We start from the raw sequence: 25,034 nt of genomic DNA, 5'->3' as shown, positions 1-25,034 counted from the left end.
TATAAGAGATGACACAACAAAGAACAAGGGGAGACTCAAGATGTATACACAGCAGGATAACGAGAGGAGAGACATTAGCTGGGACACGCAGCTGGGAGTAAAACTAGACACGAAATCACAGAGGGACGATGACCACAAGAAATAACAGATGGCAGACCCATAAACGAACTAAACGGGGAAAACAAACGTGGACTACATACCAACGGGTAAACCAACACAAGACTGACTTTACACATGAGACTAAAGGACTAAACATAGAGAAAACGCGAGGCAAGGACAGACATGGGAACATAACAGAGGCAAGAATACAAAGTGACACAAGAAATAAACTGAAATCATGAACAGATTAAATAAGAAACTAGACCTGGGAAATATAATGAAACAAATGCACATAAAAGATACAAAACTCGAAGGACTCAGGAACCATGACAGTCATACCTTTTAGCTGCTTCATGTGTGTGGTGGTATGCAGCAAAGATACCACAAGATTTTGGCAAATTTTACTGCTGAGAAAAACAAAGCATTAAAAAAAAAAATTCTCCACGGTGTTTTCATAGCAAGGGTTTCAAAAATAAATCGGTTGCAAAGTGGGCTCAGGGGCTCTGTAAGGTTCATTAGACACGTTATAATTGCATCTGACATCAGCTGACTCCTCATGACTAGTTAGAAAGTGAGAAATCCGTCGGCCTTTATTAATGACTCTCCATAACCACAGTACAGATGCCTTATTAGAAAGTAAGGCCTATTACCCTATATTAATGACTGACTTTGCTAACTGCAGACTTCAGGGTTTATTAGAGACTTTAGAGACTTTTCACAGTGTAATGCTGAAGGATAACCAATGTATAAGAGTTTTCTTCACAACTTAGAATCAAGTTTGTAATCTTATATAATCCTACTCTGCACCACCGGATTATTCTGTTTCGCTTCCAACTGCTCCTTAAATGTAGCATTAATGCAAAATGGATATTTAAGCTAAACTCGTGGGACTGTCGTAGCACATCTGGATATGTGTCAGAGACACAGACACAGCGAGGAAATGTATAGATATAAGCTCAGCTGTAATCCAGAGGTCTGCCAGGAGTGCAGGTGTGACAGGGATTTAGCATCTGTTAGTCCTCTGCCAACATCCAAAGCAGTACTAACCGTTATCCTCATGCATAATTACCCCTGCACACACTCCATGTGGCTGATTCTTCTCCACAAGATTGCCCCAGTTGCTGTCTCAGCTCACTTTTAGAGCCTGATTTAGCAGCAGATTACAAAGTTAGATTAACACCAGCAAGCGTTGGGAATTACTTTCAAAAGCAGACCCCAGATCAGCGCAGAACTGTTTCTGCTGCAGGATCAGGTCTGGATTTTCTGAAGGCTACCTAAGCTTTGCTTTGAAATTAATGGGGAGATTGTAAAGGAATATTTAACTGTTGTTATTCAGTTTCTTCCCATTGTTATAAAATGAACCTTTAGGAATTGTTATTGGTCAGGTTTTCTAATTGGATTATATATCTATCTGGCACATGGGGTTAGACGGAGGTCAGGTAAAGAGAACTGATCGTATTACCTTTATTATCTGTATAATTTGTAAATAGACAAAGAAAAAAATTAATCTCTCTTTTCATGAGTGCCAGAGCATCAATTGCCTGGCCTCAATTTGTGTAGGAAATAGAACAAATGTGGAAGCGTGGTCTACAAATTCAACTGTTGGAGCCACATTACTATATCAAGCACAAAGTCAGTAACATGAACCTAAAGTGCAAAGACTTTTGTATTTCCTTCGTGATGGGAATTTCTACGGCTATCCAATTACTTTTTCTGGGAAATAAATAAATAAATAATGTAATACTTTTGTGAAAAGTAACAAGTAATGTACAATATAATGATTTTTTATATTGTAAAGTTTTTTGATGTATCCATAGGCTTTAAGGGGGGAAGGTAGCAGTGGGATGCTGATTATCAAAAGCACTTGATTAATTGATCATCAGTAAGTGTGAGCAAGCTCTGTAAAAGCGGAAGTTTTGGCCACTGTGTGTTATCAAAGAACTAAAGAGGAAAGATTTCAACTTTAAACATTAGAACTGAAAGACAGAGTACTTTGTTTTTATCATGACAAAATGCGAATCACCCAGATTTCCTTTCCTAATCTGGTTGATTCATGTATAATCCTCATCACTAAAGCATGTGTCATATTTAAAGTGTCTTGATTGTCTCATAATGTAGGAAGATATTCCTGCTGCGGAGTCGGGGCGGTCTGCCTCCCCCCACCGCAGGGAAAAGGGTAACACCACCTGGGTCTGGGTGCAGTTCCCCCCTCCAGGGGCAAGGGTACCTAGACCCGGTTCGTAGAGTACGCTTGGGGAGTGTGATCGTGTGTACAGCGTCTCTTTATGTCTGTCTCCACGTTGGTTGAGTGTGGAGTAAGTGCATATGAGAGCATGAGGGTGGGGATGGATGTTTGTGTCTGTGTGTGCCTGTATTTCTGTGTCTATATGTCAGGTTGGGTATCAGACGCCACCTCTCTGGGGACATCTCAGGCCCTCCAAGGTTTGGAGGCCTATCTCCACCCACCACCACTTCCCCTGCCAGTGGCGGACTCCCTCAGGTGTCGGTGCGTTGGTGGTTCTTTGTGTCTGGGGGTGGGCGTCCGGGTACACACCGCCTCACTCCTTGGCGGCCGCTTATCGGGGCCTGGAGCCTGGGGCTCGCTCGGGCCAATTCGGAGGTGGGGTGCCCCCGGCCTCTCGACCTGGGGCTCGGTCACTCAGGCACGGCTGGCTGCCGGCGGAGCTCACGGGCGCGTCACTGCAACTCCCCCTGGCTTCTGCTCCGCGGCTGCTGAATGAGCCCTCATCTGGGACTCTCCTCAGCTCTTACTGGGACAGTGGCGCGGCTGCCCCTCTGTTGGTCTTCCTTGGTCTCTTGTGTTCTGGGGACCTCTGGATGTCTGGAGTTTTGATCTCCTCCATACCTGCTTCATACCCTGGAGGACGGGGCTGTGGCTCCCCACACTCCCTAGCAGATCGTTACATGGAGAAACCTTTGGAATGCAAGCATGCTGATCCACACAGGTATGCACACAGGTGTACACACGGGTATTCACAGACGTGGACTACAGCTTTCTTGGCTGCTGCCTCAAAGCACATTGTGCGCTGTCTATCTTGCGTGCTGCACAATATCGTTTATTATTTAGTAATTATTGATATCTATTGCTAGCTAGTTTATTGTGATGGTGCCGCTTTTTTTATTATGTTGTTCTTTGTTGTTTGCTTTCTCTTCCGTTTTTTTTCTCCATACAGGTGACCCAGGTGTTTTGTTTTTTTTGTTTGTTTTTTTTTCTTTCTTCTCCCCCTTCTCACCGTCTCTTCTCCCCTTTGGTTTTCTTTCTCTCCCTCTCTTTCTTTCATTCTCTCTCCCTGTCCTATCCCCCAGTCATGTCTGTCCCGTTTGTAGCAACTGAAAATAAAATAAATTCATAATTATAATAAAGGTCAATCAAATGGACCAATATGGCAAGGCCATGATGATCCACTTGGTAAAATAAATCCGCTTGGCATCTTTCTTGGCCTTAAGACAACAATTCTGATGGCTAAAGATCCAAACGGGACACAAAAAAAAAAAAAAAAAAAGGAAGATATTCCTTAATTAAATGCCATTTGCTGTCTATCTATATTAACTAATAAATACTTCCTTTCTTACAAAAAGCTAGACAGATGTTAACATATTTACAACTTTGCAGGTCTTCTGTCTTATACAAATACAAAATACTGGACTCTAGAGCAGAGAGACATGTTCTCCAACGTGTTTCCTTCTGGCAATTCAATGGTGGTTTCCAGGAGAACGGTACTTGTGTGACTGCATTGTGCCAGGTGTTCTGTTCAGTTTGGGGCAGGGGGGATTATGGTGTGGAGGGGTTTTTTTTCTTAGGAGTTGGGCTCAGCACCTTAGTTCAAGTGAAAAGAACTCTTAAATCTTCAGTATGGACGTGCACAAAGCAAGGTCCATAAATCTATGGGTGAGTGAGTTTGGTGTGGAAAAGCTTGATGGTCCTGCCCAGAATGCTGACTTCAACCCAATAAAACACTTTTGGGATGAATTAAAGCACAGACTGTGAGCCAGGACTTCTCGTCCAACATCAGTGTCTGACCTCACAAATCTGCTTCTTGAAGAACGGTCAAAAATTCCCATAATCACACTCCTAAACTTTGTGAAAATCCCCCCCAGAAGAGTTGAATTATAGCTGCAAAGGGTGGGCTGACATCATTTTAAACCCTATTGATTAAGAATGTGATGTCAATCAGATTCATATATGTGTGTGTGTGTGTGTGTGTGTGTGTGTGTGTGTGTGTGTGTGTGTGTGTGTGTGTGTGTGTGTGTGTGTGTGCAGGCAGATGAGTGAATAATTCTCAGGTATTAATAATATTCTCAGTTATCATTAATTAAAATCTGATTAAGTGCACATGATTGGACTCAAGAAGGTGTAAGCTGTTTTATTTAATCTTTACTTTGCCACAGATGTGTGTGGAATTAACGTGCCACAGTCTTAAAGGTTTTCTAAGGCTTTCGGAGTACCGCTGTGGAAGCTTGAGGCAAATTGATTTAAACCAACCTCCAAATGATTTGAAATCAAACATTTCACTGTAAGGAAAACTCTTTTCAAGAATGTATTTGAAAATCTTCCCAGGACTGGCTTTTCTAGCAAATTCACCACAAGAGCAGATCATTTTACTCAAAAACAAACAAACAAACAAACAAACAAACAAACAAATAAATAAATAAATACATAAATCACCAATAAGCCTCACATTTATTCTCCAGGTAACTCTTGCCACTGTTAAAGCGTACGTGGCTGCAATCATTAACAGACTGCAAAAATTCGACCTGCAATGGAGAAATGCCAGCAAAAGGCTTTGCTGTCCAAAAAGAACATTAGTACAAAACTACAATTTGCCAATGAACATGTAGGCCAAGACCACATCTATTGGTATAATGTGGTCTGCAGAGATGAATCGATGTTAAGAGCTGCACGGCCACAGTAACAGCAGTCACTTTGGCCCAGATGTTAGGGAATAGTGAACAATTAGTCAAAAAGGCCTGGGAAGTTTTTTTCTTACAAAAAGGGGCTTTTGAAGCCTGTAAGTCACTTCCAAAGTTTACTTGTCTGCAAATATGTGGGGAACAAAATAAAGATTAAAGGAAAGAGCTCTATCTTTGTCCCCCTGCAGTAAGGGGATTTGGTGCCTCTGTTTAGTTGCCAGGGGATTTTTCTGGCATTGTTTGGGTAAACGTCTCCCTTTAGAGCAAAGAGTCCCTGCAAATCAATACAAAGTTAGACAGACTGATCACCCTTATCCTGTGATGAAACAGTTCTTTTATGATGGGAGTGATCTCCTCCTGCATCACAATGCTTTCATCCATAGGGCACAAAGAGTCACTGAATTGATGTGATAAGGTCTTTACAGTCAACAGATCTCATCACCAAAACAAGCGAAATGATGGCTTAGTTAATGAGGGCAGACAAAAAGAGAGGAAGTGTGGGAGTCTTCCACAGACAAAAGCATAACTACAGAGGAAATAAGCGCATGCATGACTTATATAAGACCATGCATGCGCCACTCACCAGTGGCGGTCCTAGCCTGTTTGGCGCCCCGGGCGAACACTCCCTCTGCCCCCCCCCCACACACACACACACACATTATACATTAACATAAAACTGTTGTCGAAACCATACTGAATTTCGCCAGAGACACACACACACATATGAAGAGAGAGACAGTATGCATTGTATGCAAATGGCTACCAAACAGCCATCATAATTTGTCATACACTGAACAGGACAAATCAAAAATTGACAATGACTAATTAATATTAAAATCTGTAACATAATGTATTGTTTGGAGTTTAGTCTGTTACTGTTACTATTTTTACCATTTCTTTTTGGAGCAACTGTAATCCACATTATTTCCTTAGGGATTAATAAAGTATTTTGATTCTGATTCTGATTGTTTCAGGATGACCTGCCATTATCCAATGACACATCTGCTTTCCTGTATCTTTTGCTCGTTTCTCTTCCTCTTCTTTTCTCTTTTTTCTAAACTGAGCACCTGATGGCTTTGAACTTTTCTTGTCCATCTTGGTTTTAATTTTACACTCCAGTATGAACACAAATCCCCCAACTCGAGGATCGCCACAACATGACCTAACAAACCTACACCTTAGTTCACAGATTCACTTTGTCTAAGGTTTATTTCTGGGATTTTGCACAACCCAGGATTCAAATCATGAATAGATAATGGGCTTGGATTTACACCATTATGAATGAAATGTGCTCTATTTGGAAGCAGCGGGTCTCCCTCCCCTTTTGATGGGTTGTGTGTGAGACTTTAAATCAGCAAACTGTAAATTATAAAATTTAAATTGTTATTGATCCCTTTACTCCTGGTCCTAAAGTGTATATTTATTTTCTTACTTATCTTATATTTATTGTTTGTTTACTTGCACTGCTATAACTGGAGCCTCGTCATCTCGTCTCTCTATATTAAACTGGACTGTATGTAGCGGAGATGACAATACAGACAATACAGTTTACTTTGACTTCAGCACCGAGCAGGCCGCCCGTGTCGCCCGTATCAAAAACCGCTACTGTCTCTCACTGTCAATTTCAAAGGCCCTTCATCCTATCGCCAGATCTTCATTCTTCTTCATTTTATCTCCTACTGCCTCACTCTTTAATTCTTTAGGCAGTCAAAGCATAGCAGACAGCATGCTCAGAGAACAAAACACTGTGGGTGAAATTGAGCCTCAACATTTCACCTCTTGTCTGTCTTATTTTCGTTCCACTTCCTTCCCTTTCCTCTCTCTAATCAAACGGCCCACCTGCCTTTTAGTTCTTTTCGGAGGGGTGTCTCACTGCAGGGGATTTTATTTTTATTCCTCCCCTCTCTTCACCTCTCCTCTTCTCTCCAGAGTGTTGAGCTGTGATATATCATTCCCCTGGGCATTGGGGAGGCAGGTAGCCTTTTAAGGCTGTAGGTTCTTAGGGCTTGTTGATATAGTGATAGCCTGAAGAGATACTGAGCTTCTATTTATGTGTACCCTTTTTTTATGTGCATTTATTTTAATATATATGTGCATTTACTCTGTACCTTTGTGTGTGTAGATGCCTGGTTGTAAACTTCTCAGGAAGCAATTTTATGCACACTAAAAACACACGAAAGCTACACAGAACACAAACAGGTAACCTCCTAATTTCATGTAAATATATTTGCAAGAGGACCTTTCAAATAGTCTCCTTTGCCATTGTCCCTCCCCTGTTCCCACATGCACCTCTTCCTTCTCTCTCTCTCTCTCTTCCTCTCTCACACTGCCTCAGCATCTCATCTCGGTGCCACCAGCAGCATTAACAGTGAGGCAGTAGGCAGACTCTTTTTTTCCCCCCACACACAGCACAGACAGGAGCCGGCACTGATGCGCAAATGCACAGAAACGCACACACTCACATGCACTGGAAGCAAACAGGAACCGGACAGAGACTCCAGCTGCAGCATATCCACTGGCTGCAGTCAGACATGTAGGAGGAGGAGGTGCTCTGCTCGCTGTTCCATGTCCGTTTCAGTCCTCTAAGCACCTCCCATCCCCCCGCGTTCGCTCCCTGGCTCTGCGGTTGCTGAGGGGCTGGCTGGAATGACCCGGGAGAGCGGGAGACACAAGGAGATGCGCTAGATGGGGCTGCCGGCTGGGAGGACTCTCTGATCCTTGCTCCCTCCTCCTCTCCATGCCGACAGAGACAGCAGAGCTCTGATCTGTCCCACAGATGTATGCCCATATAGGAGGGCATGGCTGTGTAACGCGAGGGTCTTCAACAAGCACAGCTTGAGAGGAGGACCACCACAGAGACACCAGGTAAGAGGTGCACAGCTGGGGCTACTCTGTTGGATTTCCATCTATATTGATCTACGCAGATGTGAAGGAATCGGCAATGTGTCTGAGATATAGAATATGTCATTGTTTTTTTTTTCATCCTCATCAGTGCTCAACTGTTGGTTTGGTTATTTACTAAAGGTTTGTATCTGTTTTGTTTGTGTGTGCCTGCTGTGCTGCATGGCCATTGATTAGAAGGGAGATGGGTCTGTGGATGAGCACTGTGGCAGCATAATAATGGAATATGTCTCCTGGAGGACATGGTCTGATATCCATCTGAGGAATGTCAGTGGGAATGAAGAGGAAACAACAGAGAGGTAGCAGGAACGGGGAAGAAAAAGCAAAACAGAACAAGTGATTGAAAGTCCATGACATTTCGTATAATTTATATGACTGTCATATACTGTGGGCTTGTGCTGCTTTGGGGCTGGGAGGGGGGACCATTTTGCTTTGTTTGTTTTTTTTCTCCTACTGCTTCATTTGTAATTCATATATTCATCCCACACTCCACATTTGGACAGTTTTTCAATTACAGTCTAAACTAAAGGCTGTAATTCACAGTGTGGCAGGGTAGCTGAAAGTGCTCATGTTGAAGAAATGACGCAAAAATGCCACATAGGACTTTGAAGAAATGATGCCGACTTGCAGAGCGGGACTGGCCCCTGGGTACGAGTATGGCACAGATGAGGGTAGAAGTTTGGGTATGAACACAGGAAGAGCGATGAAACTGCAACAAACACATGTTGAAGCCGTGTGAGGTTAACACAGAGGATGCAAGTGAAACTGAACAATCACAACTATTAATACGAAAGATGAAATGGTGGTGGCATCCCCTGCAGACCAGGGAAAAGGTCAGTTTACAACCTCTGCTAATGAAGGATCTTTCCCCTGAACTCACCTCTAACACTCATTACAGGACTTTAAAATGGTTACAATGCCTTTATTTTTGTGTGTATATCAAAGACCAGGGGGCAGCAACAGCCTCAAAGTGCATTTCAAAGATTGGCTCTGGGTGAATGTGCTTATGCAGAGGTGCCTGTGGCTGACAGAGATGAGCTGTCCGGTACCGTTGCATGGAGCATACATCACTGAACGCAGGGCCATGGACCCAGGAGGAATCAACAGAAAGAAATCCATTACTTAGATGACCAGGCATCTCTGATCTCATCATTTGACTAGGCAGGCTATAGAGACAGTGGGAAGGAGCAAATAGAGAGAATGAGAGCATTGAGGGAAGCCAGTCAGATGTGGAGAGAACACTTGCTTCAACGCCATGATTAATTCTAGAGGCAGTACATTCAACATATGCCAAGAAATATCAATATTTTCCATTATGCGGCGTGTTTAAGAATGGACGGTGGCTGATTTAAAGGTTGTTTTTAAAAGCCATACTGCAACATCCATCTAAATGCCACTCAGCTCACTCAGTCTGGTTAGACTGGGGTTTGATAGAGTGGATGTCTGAGGTTGATTAGGTGTGCTTTTGCGGAAAATATATGCGTAGGTTGATTGTACGGCAGTAAACAAGAAACACTGGTGTAGACCACAGTTTATCAGGTAAATTTTACTTCAGAAAAAACATGTTTTATGAATTTATAAAACATGATTTAAAGCCACATTAAAGCCCAGTAATATTTTATATGATCTTGTTGTACATTGCGCTTTCAGATGCAGCTGCTATGTCATCTTATCTGCCAAGTTCTGCTTAGTCATTAGAGGAAGCAATACAGCCCCAAGGTTATCGACTACAGCAAATTAACAAAACTTGCGATGCAGCCATTGCCCAAGTGCACAAACTTATCAACCTCTCATAATATGGCTCATTGAGAGATCCCCAGTAAGAGGCCCACCACTGACAAATACACAGCCTGGACATGCTTTCAAAATCCAATCAGCTTCATGTAAGGAGAACTAGCTGGCACAGGCTGGCAGTTCTGAAGAGGCACATAAAAGCACAGTTAACAGACTTGGCACTAGATAAAACCTACCGATTACACCAATTACAGTAGAGGGCATTTAAATGAGTGGAAACAACATGCATTATTTCAGTCTCATGAACATTTTACCCTGATAGTTGAGCACAAGTGGATAGCTCTGTTGCAAGACACGTGGGCACTCCAGAGATGCACATGAATAGGCACACTTGCACCAGCTGCTTTGATTTTAAATCTAAGCAGTGATGCCTATCTACAGTCTTGTCAGGCACAATGATTTCTGTCCAGTTTTCAAAGCTCTGCAGGACTTCAAAGCAACAATGTAGAGTGGAATTAAAGGATAAGGGTAGGGATGTTTTATATTTTTATTGCAATCAAATGTGGTTTAAAAAATGAATGACATGGTACAGCGGGTATTCCAGAGATCAAAAATATGGAGCTATTACAGTCTTGTTGAGATAAACTATCCCTGTCTTTCCTGTTATGTTGGGATGTGCCGATCACTACCACTGAATTGATTTTATTGACATCCAGCTGCAATATCAACCATCAGGGCAAGTTTAGGTCTCTAAACTCACCAAAATAGCTCTGACCAGTTGAGACATCATCGACCGAGATGCTGAGGGTATGCCATCTGTGGGTAACTTGTGGGGTCTCTGTGGACTGGACTTGTTCCAGCCTGTATCCTGCTGATGCTTCATCAGATTGGAAGTGGGGAGTCTGCAGACTAGGTGAAGGCCTTAGGCTGTTTATCATGTACAAGCCATTTCTGAGCAGTTTTTGTGCATTGCCCTGCTGGGGGTGGCTGATGCCATTGGGAATACTGTTGCCACGGGTGGTGTGCTTGATCCGCAACAATGTTGCAGGTGGGTGGTATCTATCTATCTATCTATCTATCTATCTATCTATCTATCTATCTATCTATCTATCTATCTATCTATCTATCTATCTATCTATCTATCTATCTATCTATCTATCTATCTATCTATCTATCTATCTATCTATCTATCTATCTATCTATCTATCTATCTATCTATCTATCTACAATGTTCTGTTACTGTCACCCCTGACAACCAGCTGTTCTGTTCTGGTGCTGTATCTCAGGGCCAGTTTGGCCAAGCTGGAGGCCTCAGATGCACACACGACAGAAAAACGTTAATAAACTGGCAATGTTACTGTGGTAATAAATATCTGAGTAACAACATGCATATTAATTGGTCTTTTGTGCCAGCAGATTTCTGAGAATCATGCTATTGCTTTGCAGAAGAGCAGTGCAGTGTGAAGTCATTGCTTAACTTGGCCAGGATCCCAAACTATCAATTGGGAAAAGGAAGCATGTGCAGCATACATAAAAATAAAGCAGACTTTGAACGCTGGATTATAATATGTCTGTGTCCTTACGGTCAGCCATCCACCTCAGAACCATGCTTCTCTTAACCTGTGGACTCACTATTAACCTGCTTTCAAACCACCACAGTTTTTTATTGGTTGGGATACATTACTTCGAGTACCCGTCTAATGAGATATGAAGATTATCCAGCAAGTCCAGTTTGAGAAAAACATCCCTGGGTGTGAAGGCCTATTAGATGCCAAAACACAGAATTTTTACACCTCTGGAAAGTTGTCACAGTGATGGTGATAAAAATGTCTTCCATCAAAACACTTGGTAACTAAAGCGTAAAGCAAAATGTTGCTTTAGAAAGTCAATCATAGCCCAACAGGCAATTTGCACAAAAGTGAAAACTCTTTTGGGAGGTCTATGCTGCACAAACACTGAAGCTCCATCCACACTGGCACTGGTGATCAGAGGACCTAGAAAGTCAGTGACACTGGGTGACTTCAAGTAACTACAGGTGAAATAACCAAGACAGATACAAAGTGGGCAGATCCTTAACCTTTCCCAACTTTAGAGTGAGGACTTGAAGTGCCTATAAACAAGAATGCAGGCTATTGTTGATTGACACATTACCTGGTAGTAAATATATTAGAGGGCTATCTACAGTAGGCGTACCAGAGCTTGCAATGCCTGGAAAAGTGACCAGCTGTCAGCTTCAAAGCCATATGTGTGGAAGCAGCTTAAGAAAAAACTTTCTGTGGTAGAAGACATACTGTATTCTGTAAATAAGCTTGAGTATATCTTTGTTAAATGCATATTCATCAATGTGGGAGGAAGAAGGGCAATTTTAACCATTTGTCAGTAAAAAAAAATACACAGATTCAATGTATGCAAGTTAGAATTTATGCATTTAAACAACGCCTCCTTGTGCAAGCTGTAGTTGCAACCTACAAAACCCACTCTTGTTTTTGTTTACAATTAAGCAACATAAGTGGGCATGCAAACTGATGAGTGCATGTTTGATATGTGAAAGGTTTGAGTGGAATTTAACTCTTAACCCTGTGGTTCAACTTAACTAAGGAGGGAGTGAAAATAAACGATAGCAAGTAAAAACATTTTTAAAAAGTCTCGTACTCCAAGCTCCGAGTCACCTCTCCCGCACCCTAATGTATCCTTTAATGGGGTCATTTCAGATAGCAGAAATAAATGACGCCATTTAGTCGGAGAACTTGTTGGGTCTATAACAATAAGAAGCTTTTAGATCCCTTTTGCTGACTGTGTGAAACAGGAAATGAGCAGTTGTATATCTTGTTAAAATTGTGTTTTTTGCTGAGTCACCCATCCACCTCAACCCTCCATCCCCATACTCTGGCTTTGCAGCTGTACAACAATGGCACCTTATTTCCTCCTTTGCTCCCGTCATAATTACCACAACCATCTCTGGGCTCAGTCACTTGAACATGACCATATGTCATTTTGTGGCACTTCTGAAATGACTAATTTCATTTTGTCGTTGTAATTCACTCTGACCTCGCCCTTCATTTTGTACATTTTGAAGCCAAACATACCGCATCACTTTTACCGTTAGCATACGGTGTGGAAAATAACATATAAAAAAATTAACATATAAACTGAAGGAATTAACTCTAACTCTGAATGCAAGAGCTTTCAAGCCAGAAATGGAGGATTCAAATCTGTAGCACTGTACCAGCAGTATGCTGAATATGCTCAGGGTCATGAATCATCATTGGAGATATGTGCAGCCTTTGAGAACATTTGCATTCTCTCAAACATAATATAATTTTGCATCCTTTACACACACATATACACATTCGCACAAGTCAAAATATAATCATCATTGGTAGGATCGTGTTGAAGATTTTTTCTTGTTGTTGCAGTTGTTGTTTTGCAGGGTACAAACATAGCCAGGGGCCATAAAGTTAATTACTTTTTTAACTGTGGCGTCACGTTCCTTTTTCTGTCACCATAGCGTGCCAAAGGCAGCATTAAAGTATCCATAGCATTTCATGGTTGGGCGTCACAAATTTCCCATCTAGTCCACTCTCTGTGTCTCTGTGTCTTCCTGCAGGTTTTACAAAGAAAACAGATGACTGCAGTGTTTCTTGCAGGTTTGCTTTTTCAGAGGTTTTCATTTTTTAGCGGGCAGAAAAACAAGGATTTTAAGTTTGCTACATTTGTTTACTATAAAAAACTCGATTCTGCAAGTGAGGTCACTTTTAGAAAATTAGCCATGTTGTGAGCAGAGGGAAGGTGGCGATATGGCCACTGAGGAACAGAGATGGGCAGTTACTGAAATCCGATTACTTTTTTCAAGTAAGGGATTACTATTGCAAAAACGGTAATTAGATTACTGTTACTTTCCTGTAGGAACGCTGTGTTACTGCGATTTTTTTGCGAGAATGTCTCATGACAGTGACGTAAGCGAGTGCGACGTTCGTGACAACAGCTGTGTGCAGATCAACAATGGATAATATATCGAGTGCAGGAGAGAGTATGAGCGTGCAGCGTTTAAAGCGTGGAAGTACTGACCTTACTTTGAGTTTGATTCCATAAAAAGTGACAAAAACATTAGTGTCTGTTGTGCGTGGGAAGAAAACTTCTTTTTACAGCGAAAAAAACCCCCTAAACTTCCAAGCTACAACGTAATGGGAAATTCACAGAGAAACTCGTGGATTCTTCAACTGACCGCTGCGGCACACCTGCACCAGGGCAAACCCCCGCCTACCCTACTCCTGCTTTAAAGGTGAAAATAGACAAACAGGACCGCTAGTCTTTGATGTTATTTATTTTCTGCTGTGTTTTACTTGCATCTATTTGAAAGACTGAGTGTAAACACAAAAAAATATTTTATTTTATGTGCTGGAATGTGCAGAAAATTTAAATGTTAAACAAATTTCTTCCAGTCAGAAAATGTTGCATATAATTACATTTTTGCTTGATGCATAAAGTTAAAAGATTAAAACTAATAAAACAAGTTTTAAAAAGAGACTTTTCCATTTGATTACATTTTGTATGATGGATTATGTAGAAAAAGTAGAATTGGGCTGAAAGATCTATCGCTTTATCACCTATTCAGGTTGTAAATCGTGTTTTTAAAAAGTAACTAAGTAACTAAGTAATTAATTACTTTTGAAAATAAGTAATCAGTAAAGTAATGGGATTACTTTTTGGCGAAGTAATCAGTAATTAGTTGCTGATTACTTTTTTCAATTAACTTGACCAACACTGCTGAGGAATGAGCGGATCATTGAGGGAGCCTAAACTGAAGAGCCATCAGGGCCTTTTTTTATCATCATCTACAGTCCATGCCACATGTGTAGAAAACAGAAGTATTTACTCAATATTTCAAAAGGATTTAATGGATTTTACTGATGCTGTCCCTGCGTCTCTCTTTCAACCCCATCTCCCACCTCTCCCACTTCTCAGGTCCTGTTGTGTTGTTCCTTTCTATTCATGAAATCTTGTTTATACTTGCGTCTACACTGTCGAAATACTAGAAAACACGTGGAACAACAATGTTGATTATGCAAGCTTCAAATGGCTGCAGTTTTACATTTTTTAATTTGTAAAAGAGCTGATCTGCACAAGCAAAGGTTGAAACATTTTCATGAATATTCTTAAGTAAGTAAAACAAAAAATCTAACTATTATCTAAACCTTTACTGTAAGCACTAAAACTGTCATAATGCATGTTTTCACAGTCACTGAAATGTGTATTATACACAGTGCTGTGCAAAAAGTCTTCAACCACCCCTCATTTCTTTACATCTTGCTCAGTAGGAGCCATGCTTTTTTCTCATTTTTATACTAGTCTTGCATAATACCTTCCTGGCATTTGGACGTTTTTTTTTCCTTTTTTAAAAATGTTTTTCTTTAGTCTTTGTTTTTTCAATTTATTTCATGTTTTCTTTTGTTCGTATATGACGCAGTGTCATATCTGCCCATACAGTAACAGACAACTTGGCAAATCATCAACTATAAATTGTATCTTTAGACACTAGCAGCATGACACTAAAGCACATCTTTTGTTCCCATTTCATGAGTGGAATCTAAAATGATATTCTTAAGAAACAGGAAAGAATTCAGCAAAAGACCTGACAGAGTTACATCTGGCCATTGTACTCCTTACTAACAATGAGAAAAGGGCTCAGTGGCTGTCAAGAAGTCCTTCTTAAAGAAGGGAAACACCGAGCAGGTGAACAGGTGTTAGTGGCAACAGGTCTTACGGACTGATAAATCCAGCTTTGAACTTTCTGGTTTAAATCATTGTCACAGCAGAGGTCAGGAGAGCAGTACAACAGCAGCTGTTGTAAAACACGGTGGAGGCTCTGTCATGGTTTGGGACCATATTTCAGCCAGTGGTGTTGGAGATCTTGTCAAAATTAGTGGAATTAGAAAGCAGAAAAGTACCTTTAGATTTTGACCCACCATGCAATACCATCTGAAAGCATCTGATTGGAAACAAAGCCATTTTTCAGCATGGCAATGAACCCATACACACCACCAATGATGTAAAACAACAGAAAAGCACACAGAGGAATGCCTCTCCTCTTCTCTCCTCCCAAAGTGTGCGATCATCATCTTGTCAGAGGACAAAACAAAAGCAAACATCTAACATACAAAAAAAGAGGTTTGAATGTCCTTGAAGAAGCCCAGAGAACTTTGTTTGAACACTACTTACAGAAATTATAAGTTTTCCTAAGAGTGTTGCTATGTTGAAGAGTAAAGGTGGTCATACCAAATATTGACGTTGAAGCTTGGAATTGTATAAACTCTGCTTTTCCCTTCTATACTGTATTTCCACGTAGGAGTGCACGTGTTTGAATAAATTGGAAATGACCATTTTCCCAACAAAATATCAAGAAATGAGTGAAGTTTTTTTGTATTATTTGAATAGAGGAATTACTCTTTTTTTCATATAATTTGAGTAAGTGACAGAAGTTGGATCAATATATTTTATTTAAATGAAAAAAAGTATGTGGCGTCACAGATGATGGATGGTGCTCGTTTTTCACTGCTGAGATCTAAAACTGCTAGAAAGTACATTTTGACAGCACATTTCCAGCATTCTTAGATGAGGTTTTAAATAAATACTACAAATGCATGAACAGCTTTTCACTTCCACAGACAGCAACTTGAGCCCTGCCCCACTTTATGCATAGTTCAAGCCTCGAGAAGCCTCTTCTGGTATTTTAATTGTCCCACAGGTAGAAACACTGGGTTGCTAATCATGATCGTCTCCAAATGTGGGGCATTTCCTAACAAGCTGCCTGAAAAGAACTGCGTCACTCTTAAACCAGATATAGCTCTGTGAAGTGGAACCTTCACATCAGCAGAGAGTGCAGCTCTCCAAGATTTTTCTAAATCACAGCCTGCAGTGGACCTGCTGCCTCTTTCACAAAGCACCACTTTTAATAAATCTCTAGAAGTCTTGAGAAAAGCGCAAGATTTCCACGTCTGCTGCCATTGCTGCAAATTGGAAGCCTTACAGTTGCTCGTAAGATGGAGATTTGAGATCAGGAGATCGCACAGACACAGGATCCGTTATATAAACAACAAAAAGATGATCAGGGGGGTCTCACAGCTCATAGTTGTTTTATTTTTAACACTGCAACCACTTGTTTATTGACAAAATTGAACCATTTATGTAAAAGAGTACAACAGATCATCAAATCACTGATTTAGTGCAGAACTAGAAATTGCATGTTGCTGTTCTCTGGCTGGACTGCACGCCAATAAAAAAAAAATCCACCTCATAACAGTCACAAAATGGAGGCCAGTATGCTAGCGTGTGAGCAAAGGATTTTTTATAATTCTCCCCAACCATCCAGAAATGATTTGTTTCTCATTCTACACAGTGATGCAGGATTTCCCACCGTGATTACAGACAAGCTTGAAGTAATCAGTCAAGTCAAGAAGCAGAAAGAAAAGAAAGAAAGGAGAACCAAACATAACACCGGAGTATTCAGCTGCATACAAAACTGCATTTTGTTAGAGGAAGCCTGTGCTAACTGTACTGCTGCTCCATTTGAGATCACAGAAGATTACTTTTCACATTTGCTTTTTTTTTTTCTTGCATCTGCTGTTTCACAGTCGTTTGTAGCGAAAACTGTGTTTGACCCCAACCTCACCACTGTGTTCTGACAATATTGTGCCGCTGAGCTAGCTTCTTCTTCTTTTGGCAGTGCAGTAATGCTTACAAACCACACAGAGTAAGCCTGGCGTTACCAACAGGTGTGTGATCTGTGGCGCAAAGTCAAACGTCATTTTTAACCCGTGTTGGACTATCGGGGTTGCCCATCGTCTCGCTGTCTGTTTAGGGAGCCTCAGAATTGTGCCTCTGCTTTTTTGTAGTTGACATGGTTCCATTGGTTTCATCATAACATGACCTTCAGCACACGCTGGGGCACTTTGCAGCAGAGTGTGAAGCAGATGGTATGAAGCCTCCATTGCGGAATTGGGCACCGACAGCTGGAGACAGCGTGGCCGAGTACTCATTCCTGACTGCTCTTGATGTCTTGTTCTCTTGAAGTCCGCATGCAAAGTTGATGCGTTGTAATGTAACGTCTCTGCGGATGAATCTGTGGAAACACAAATAACACCCACTCTTGCTCACTGCTGGATTAATTGATTGATTCAATTTATGTCTCTCCGACTCGAGCGGACTCGGAGACTTGGAAACTTTGTTAATCAGCAGCATCTCGATCTGAGGTCATCGTATCTCAGGATTTTGTTCACAAGTAAAGATAAGATGAAGCGAGGCGGACCAGCAGGTGGTTTGTCAGTACAGCTGAGCAAATAAGGAAGTGGAGATGGAAGATGAAGCAGTTGGTTTAGATTTCTTATGAGCATGAGTAGTGAAAGAAACAGTGAGAGGTTAGAGGAGCCAGCTGCATTTGAGGTTATATAATCTCATCTGAGCTGTGAACACCTCTGGAGCCCACAGATGGAACTAGAAGGACACCTGAAATATTACTTAACCTGCTGCAACCACAACCTAACTTTGGTTAGATGTAAAATGGATGGATGGATGTTATCTGTTTTGATTGTAGTGGTACAGATAAAATGCTGAAAAGCTCCTCTTACTGTTCCAATCACATTACACCTACTGCAAACAAAACACTGTTCCCTATCAAGAAAATATCTAATGAGAGGTTAAAACTAAGAGAATCTCTCCTGATACTTGCGATTTGTTGGAGTAAACATTTCTGAGGATTCATCTCAATCTTCTGTTATTGTCTTTCTGTGGAGATTTGCGAGGTTCTTTGAAGTGTGTTCTGCTCCCTCCCTGAAGCGGTGCAAGCCAAAGATAAAACCTTTCCTCATAATACAGGGATTCACTTCAAAGGTCTGAAAATGAAACACTTTGACATACTATCAGTGCTCACAGGTGTGTGTGTGTGCATACATGTGTATGTGTGTGTGTGTGTGTGTGTGTAGGTAAGTTTGCATGTGTACATTACCAAGATTTCAAATTGTTCCTTAAAAGTTCACACTGGAAAAAAAATCAATTTTTTTATTTTACAGGAACTAATTTTATGGAAGCCTTATCTGAAATATTGCAAACTGCTAGAGTGTGCAGTGTAACAGATAAAGTATAGATAAAGTCAAGATAGAAAGGCTATTCTTAATGTGCCTATTATTTCCAATGCATGCATGCTAGGTTAATTGGCAATTCTTAATTGGTCATAGGTGTGGATGTTAGTGTAGCTTTTTGTCAGTCCCTGTGATAGACTAGCAACCTTTCCACGCACTTCACAGCTCGTTAAATACAATAATTAGCAACATTTCTTCAGATAAGTTAGCAGAAAATCTGATCCAGTTCCAAATTTTTGATAACCACAGTTTGACAGGATTGTAATTTAACTGCCTTTTTCCATGTTTATAATTCTTTAAATCAGTTGTAGAAAAAGATAACGTGCCTCTCCTTCTCAGATATTACATTGCACCTAATAATGCCATATTCGTTCTCTGCAAACATGTATGTATTCGTAGGTAATCCATTAACGTGCAGAGAAAGCAACAATGTGCATTTAATATTCTGCTAACGTAGTCACGGCAGGCAGGCGGTGTAATTCCCCTGTAGATCATGATGCTTTCTTGCATAAAGCCCTGCTAGATTCTGCTGTCAACACAGCATGTCTATGTACAAACATGAGCTACGGCTCCAACAAAAAGCTCAGATTTGTACTTGGACGCTACTATGTCAGATTCTGTTTGAATCAGACTGATTGCTTGTGTAACTGAATAGTTCTGAAAAGCACACAGACAGGGTTTATTTTCATCTGCAGACTGTTTCGGGGGTTGTAGCTTTCAGCCCACAGGGCTGTTAGCATGCACACTACATCCTGCGTGTGTGCATGATCGAATGTGTGCACTCATGCGTGAGTATGCACAGCTACAGCAGCCCACGAGGAGTTATTACTGTAAGAGAGTCTCTTCCAAACACCCCACACCGCTTCTGCACATACAGATGTGCAGACACGCACACACAAACATAAAGACTTCCACAAAAGCTGCAGTGACAACAAGGTTGTGCGAGGGTACATTCATTCTCTTCAGAAAAGACTAATTTAAAATTTTAATGGGTTCAGACTCTTTAAGGAAAATAGAGAAGTGGCTTTACTGAATAAGCAGCCATCCTTCCAACATCTAAATTTCTACAACCCTGAGGGAGAGATGCAGCCCAATATGAACTTTTAATGTAATTTGGCATACTAAATGTGTTATTATGCAGAACATGTTCTCACATAAATATCAGCCTGCCAAGAATTAATGACTCAGTAACGAACGTCAGCGTTGAATTTATTTGTCTTCACAGAACATATTTAAACAAGTCAGTCAATGGTATCACACAAAAGTCTTAAGACACCTCCACATTTCTTTATAGTTTGCTGGAAAATGGGAAATATGCGCAGAAACTGTTCCATCGTGTGTTTTTCTATCCAGATTTGCTTTTACTGCGCTGGCAGTGTGTTTCGGGGTCATTGTCATGCTGGAAAACAAAGTTGTTGCCAATCAAACACTTTGCAGATGGTATTGCATGAGGGATCCAAATCCGATGGTAGTTATTTATGTTCATAATTCCATCAATTTTGACAAAATCCCCAATGCCACCATCAAAGCACCTCCATAAACCATCACAGAACCTCCACCATGTCTTAAAAACGGCCTGTTTCTTAAGAACATGGCTTTCAGATACTGTTCATCTGCCCTATATATCTACTGTAGGCCTTCTTTGTCTTTCCTTTTTTGTCTTCCACGTGTCAAGGATAACGTTTTTGAGTATAGCTAATAGTTTTTGTTAACTTGCTACTATTTTATGCCTTTCAAACTGTGTTATCTTTGACATTTTTCATAGATTTGACTAAAGAACACATTTTGTGTTTTATAATAGCTTGTTAGTAACAAGGTGCCTAAAGATGCAATTTAAATTTGTTCTTGGTAAGTTGTCTCTTATGTGTAGATGCAACATTGATTGATCCCTTGAGTTAGATGTCTTTCTTATGTTTAAATATGCTTAAACTTTATAAGACCTGCTTCCACTGATTTTCAGTCCAGTTCTTTTGATTTTTTTTTTTTTTGCCATACCTCAGTCCTTTCTTCCTGTTTCCCTTCCTTGTGAACAGTTTCTTGACAGCCATCCTTCCACTGAGACCATTTCTATTGAGGCTTCACTGAACAGAAGAATCAACTGAAGGGCCAGATGTGCCTCTCAGGTCCTGTGTCAGGTCTTTGCTTTGTTTTCCCCCCCATTTCTTAAGGACATGACTTTCAGATACTGTTTGTCTGCTGTAGATTTTATTAGGCCTGCCATTTTTTCCTCAGTATAGTATTCAGAACATATTTTGAGCTAATAGCCCTTTGGGAATCATATTGTTGACTGCCAAGCTGTGTTCAACTGAGGAAATGTGAACAAATGATGTGTTTTTGTGACAAAAATACCATTTAAAATTGATTCTTTGCTAAATTTTCTGTTATGTGTAGATGAAATGCTAACTAATCCCTTGAGTTAGGTGCTCGTTTTAGCCTTGAATGAGTTAAGTGATTTAGCAGACACACACACAAACAAACAAACAAACAAACAAACAAACAAACAAACAAACAAACAAAAAATTATCTGAAGATGCTCAAATATAAGGGCTGGACTGAAAATAATTGAAAAAGCAGCCAATGTTCAAAGAAACCTTTGAAAGGCCTTGGCAGAGGAATTGATCGAGATCACGTACATTACAAAATTACAAGAATGTCTGTCTCCTTTGAAACAAAATAAAGATAAAGTAATTAGGGTGGTTCAAGAATTTTTCACTGGACAATATACAATATACATATGCAGTACAGTTGGATGATGGTGCAGATTGTGGTAAAGATAAAAATGCTAACATATATTCAAATGATTATAGTTTTAGTTGACAAGATTTACAGGATTTCTTTCCCCAATTAAAGTCCATATAATAATAATAAAGTAAGGATATCACTTAAATCTATCTAACTATCTATCTGTTAATAATTAAATAATATTAAGTAATATTTTAGATGATGTGATTATTAAGTCATGAAGCAGAGGAAACTGTAGAAATATAAAAATATGAACCATAAATCACAACACAGATATTTGAACACATTTGTGAGCAATGCGATATCAGAACAGAGTAATACCGTGGTCGGTGAAGCGTAAACCTAATTATTGATACTAGTAACAGCAGAAATGCTGACATTTACCTTTATATAATGAACTATTAATAATTCATCCTGGAAAAGTACATTCACTGTATGTATGAATCTCCTGGACAGTTCAAATGGGCCATAAAACAGGCTCCTGAAGCTTTTTATCAAGACCTTTATTGCTCTTATGTACTGAGATTTGTTTTTCTGTGAGGAGAGAAAAAAAGTCTACAGAATCCAGTATTTGTAATCCCAGAGAGCTTAAATATATCCCAAGTTATTTTATTGTATTCAAATAAGGTCATGAGGTCTTTACCAGAAATTCTATGTTTATCCTTAATGACTGTAAAATGGAGCAAAGCCTGGAAGTTAGCTAAGACACTTAGTTAGCATCAGATTTCCTATCTCCCCCACTGGCTTGTCAATACCACGGGAGCCTGGCATTGCTGCCTGCTGTTTCGACCTCTGCACCCCTCCCAGCATCCAAATGTAAGCCCCAGTAGGATATTGACTATGAGCTCGAGGTCTAGTTAAACGAACGCAGTTTTTGCTTGCTGTAATCATTTTTGTACTTTATACAGGCCAGTAAGAAATCCCTTCCTGATGTCCTTTCAACACAGTGATGATGGATAATAAATCTGGTGTGAATATAGAGATGAAAATATAAAGTCAATCTAATATAATGATTAATGAATGAAGAGGAAATCTTCCGAAGATACTATGAAATTCTCTTTAAGCATCTCCCCCTTGCAGCAAAAGAATAGGAACACAAAGAAGAAGTTTTGTTCTCAAAAGTTAAGAACACAACTGTGTGGATTTTGTCCTCAATTAGGAAGGAGTATCTTAACAGTGTTAAAAGGAAGTAAAATTATAGAAATGGGCCTATGGGAATCTGACGTCAAGAGAAAGCAGAAAATTGTGAATTCATTATTTTATCTACTCATTTAACCCTCTTTTACACATGCTAACAGTCCTTTGTTATTAGTGCATTGCTTCGTAGTGGCATCAGCTGTGAAAATGAATCTGTAATCCTATGACCACTTAAGACATAAAAAGAAATTCATTATTGTAACATGTAACATTAACATGGGCAGGGATAGCTCAGTAGGTAGAGTGGTTGCCCCATGATCCGTCCCCAGGTACCGTCCCTACACACTGCTCCCCGGGCGCCCAATGGCTGCCCACTGCTTCACTGAGTGAATGGGTTAAATGCAGAGAGCAATTTCCCCACGGGGCTCAATAAAGTACAATAATGTAATAATAATTAACATATTCAGTCTGATCCCCTCAAAAGTGACTCACTTGGGAAAAGTGTGAAAAAATATCTCAAATTTATATTCTTGTCCTTTCTTGAAGTGAACCTAATATTATAATTTCCAGATCCACATTTTAATAGCTTAACTTTACCGATTCACAGTTCAAAATGCATGGTTTTTTTTATGTACATGGATGGAGCTTCTGTGGTCATACAGAACAGGAAATAGAACATCGGGTCTGAAACACTGATGTTTATAGCACCGAGCCCAAGCTGCTCAAAGGTGCTTTGGCTCAGAATTACCTGAACTTTACCTTTTGATGACCTCTTTATTTATTCTGGCATGTCTAACATAAAACTCAGTTTAATTCATTTCGATGTTTCATCTGCCATTGTGACAATATACACTTACTTTATTAGGAACACCTGGCTTGTACTGGGCTGGAGCCTTTAGAACATGACAGCATCACACAGTTGCTGCAGATTTGTAAGTTGCACATCAATGATGCCACCACATCTCAAAGGTGCTCCACTGGACTGAGATCTAGAGACTGTGCAAGCTGTTTGAATACAGTGAACTCACATACAGTGTTCAAGAAACCAGTTTAAGTTGAGTTGAGCTTTGTGACATGGCATGATATCGTGCTCAGCTGGTACTAGAGGGCTGAGAGTGTAACATGAAACCACCACCATCATTACACCATCACTATCAGCCTGAACTTTTGATACAAGGAAGAATAGATCCATTATTTCATATAGTTTATGCCAAATTCTGACCCTACCATGTGAATGTTGCAGAAGACATCGACACTTATCAGACCAGGCAAGATTTTTCCAATCTTTTGTTGTCCAATTTTAGTGAGCCCGTGTGAACTGAAACCTTTGTTTTCTGTTCTTAGCTGATAGGAATGGCACCCGGTGTGGTCTTCTGCGTCTGTTGCCAATCTGCTTCGAGGCTGGACATGTTGTACATTCAGAGATGCTCTCCTGCATATCTTGGCTGTAACCAGTGGTTATTTCCTTCCTATTAGCTCAAAGCAGTCTAGCCATTCTCATCAGACCTTTGACATAAATAAGGCAGATTCAGCCAGAGTATTGCTGCTCACTGAATATTTCCTCTTTAGTCAGTCCACTCTGTAAACTCTGAAGATAGATGTGTGGGAAAATCCCAGTAGATCACCAGTTTCTGATCAAATACACAGCAAACAGAGAGCCTCTGGCACCAGCAACAATCTCACATTCAAAGTCACTGAAATCACCTTCAACTTCAACAGGGCGCCTTGACCATGTCTACATGTCTAAATGCACTGTGTTGCCACCATGCGATTGGCTGTTTAGATATCTGTGTTTAAGCGTAGTTGAACCTAGGTGTATCTAACAAAGTGGCCAGTGAGTGTACATTAACACACATACACAGGTCTGCTTTAGCTATTGTTTTGCCTCACATTAAACAGAGCTACAAATCACACACAACCCTTGATACAGAAATTAGGGTCATCCCCTTCCGATGTCTTCTCCCTTTCGACATTAGCTGATGGTTACAACCCGGCTGGGTGTCTTATCGTCTGATTTATGAAATCAGAGCCACCATTGATCTTGTCTAGAAATTTTACAGTCTCTAAGTGATCGTGGTTTGTTGAGCTGAGGGCCACTGCTGAGATGAAGCTCTCATCTTGTTAATTAATGGTCTGCAGGTAATGTGGGAGGCCCGGTCTTCAGCAGGCAGTGGAGTACATTCTCTGGAGAAGGATCGGCCTGTAATGAAGGGCACTTAGACCACCTGCCAGGAGACCACAGCCAAGATTAAAAGTCACCAAGAGCTTCTTCAGACTAAGACAGATTCATCGCAGATGTGTTAGTGAAATATTGTGCTGCAGTAAACCCAGTGTCAGGAGCATACGCTTCCTCTA

The 25,034-nt window shown here is 40.5% G+C and overlaps 1 protein-coding gene across 1 annotated transcript in view; it reads left to right on the top strand.

Annotated features, from left to right (window-relative positions):
- The first annotated feature begins 7,756 nt into the window (after nt 1–7,756).
- frmpd3 (FERM and PDZ domain containing 3) overlaps nt 7,757–25,034 on the top strand; it is a 96,726-nt gene continuing 79,448 nt past the window's right edge. Inside the window, exon 1 of the mRNA XM_026190919.1 lies at nt 7,757–7,896. The gene's annotated coding sequence lies outside the window, so the exon portion shown is untranslated. The remainder of the gene's footprint in view (nt 7,897–25,034) is intronic.

The sequence above is a fragment of the Astatotilapia calliptera genome, chromosome 2 (assembly GCF_900246225.1).
Source record: "Astatotilapia calliptera chromosome 2, fAstCal1.2, whole genome shotgun sequence".
In the NCBI taxonomy this organism is placed as follows: domain Eukaryota; kingdom Metazoa; phylum Chordata; class Actinopteri; order Cichliformes; family Cichlidae; genus Astatotilapia; species Astatotilapia calliptera.
This window is presented reverse-complemented; position numbering and strand designations above follow the sequence as displayed.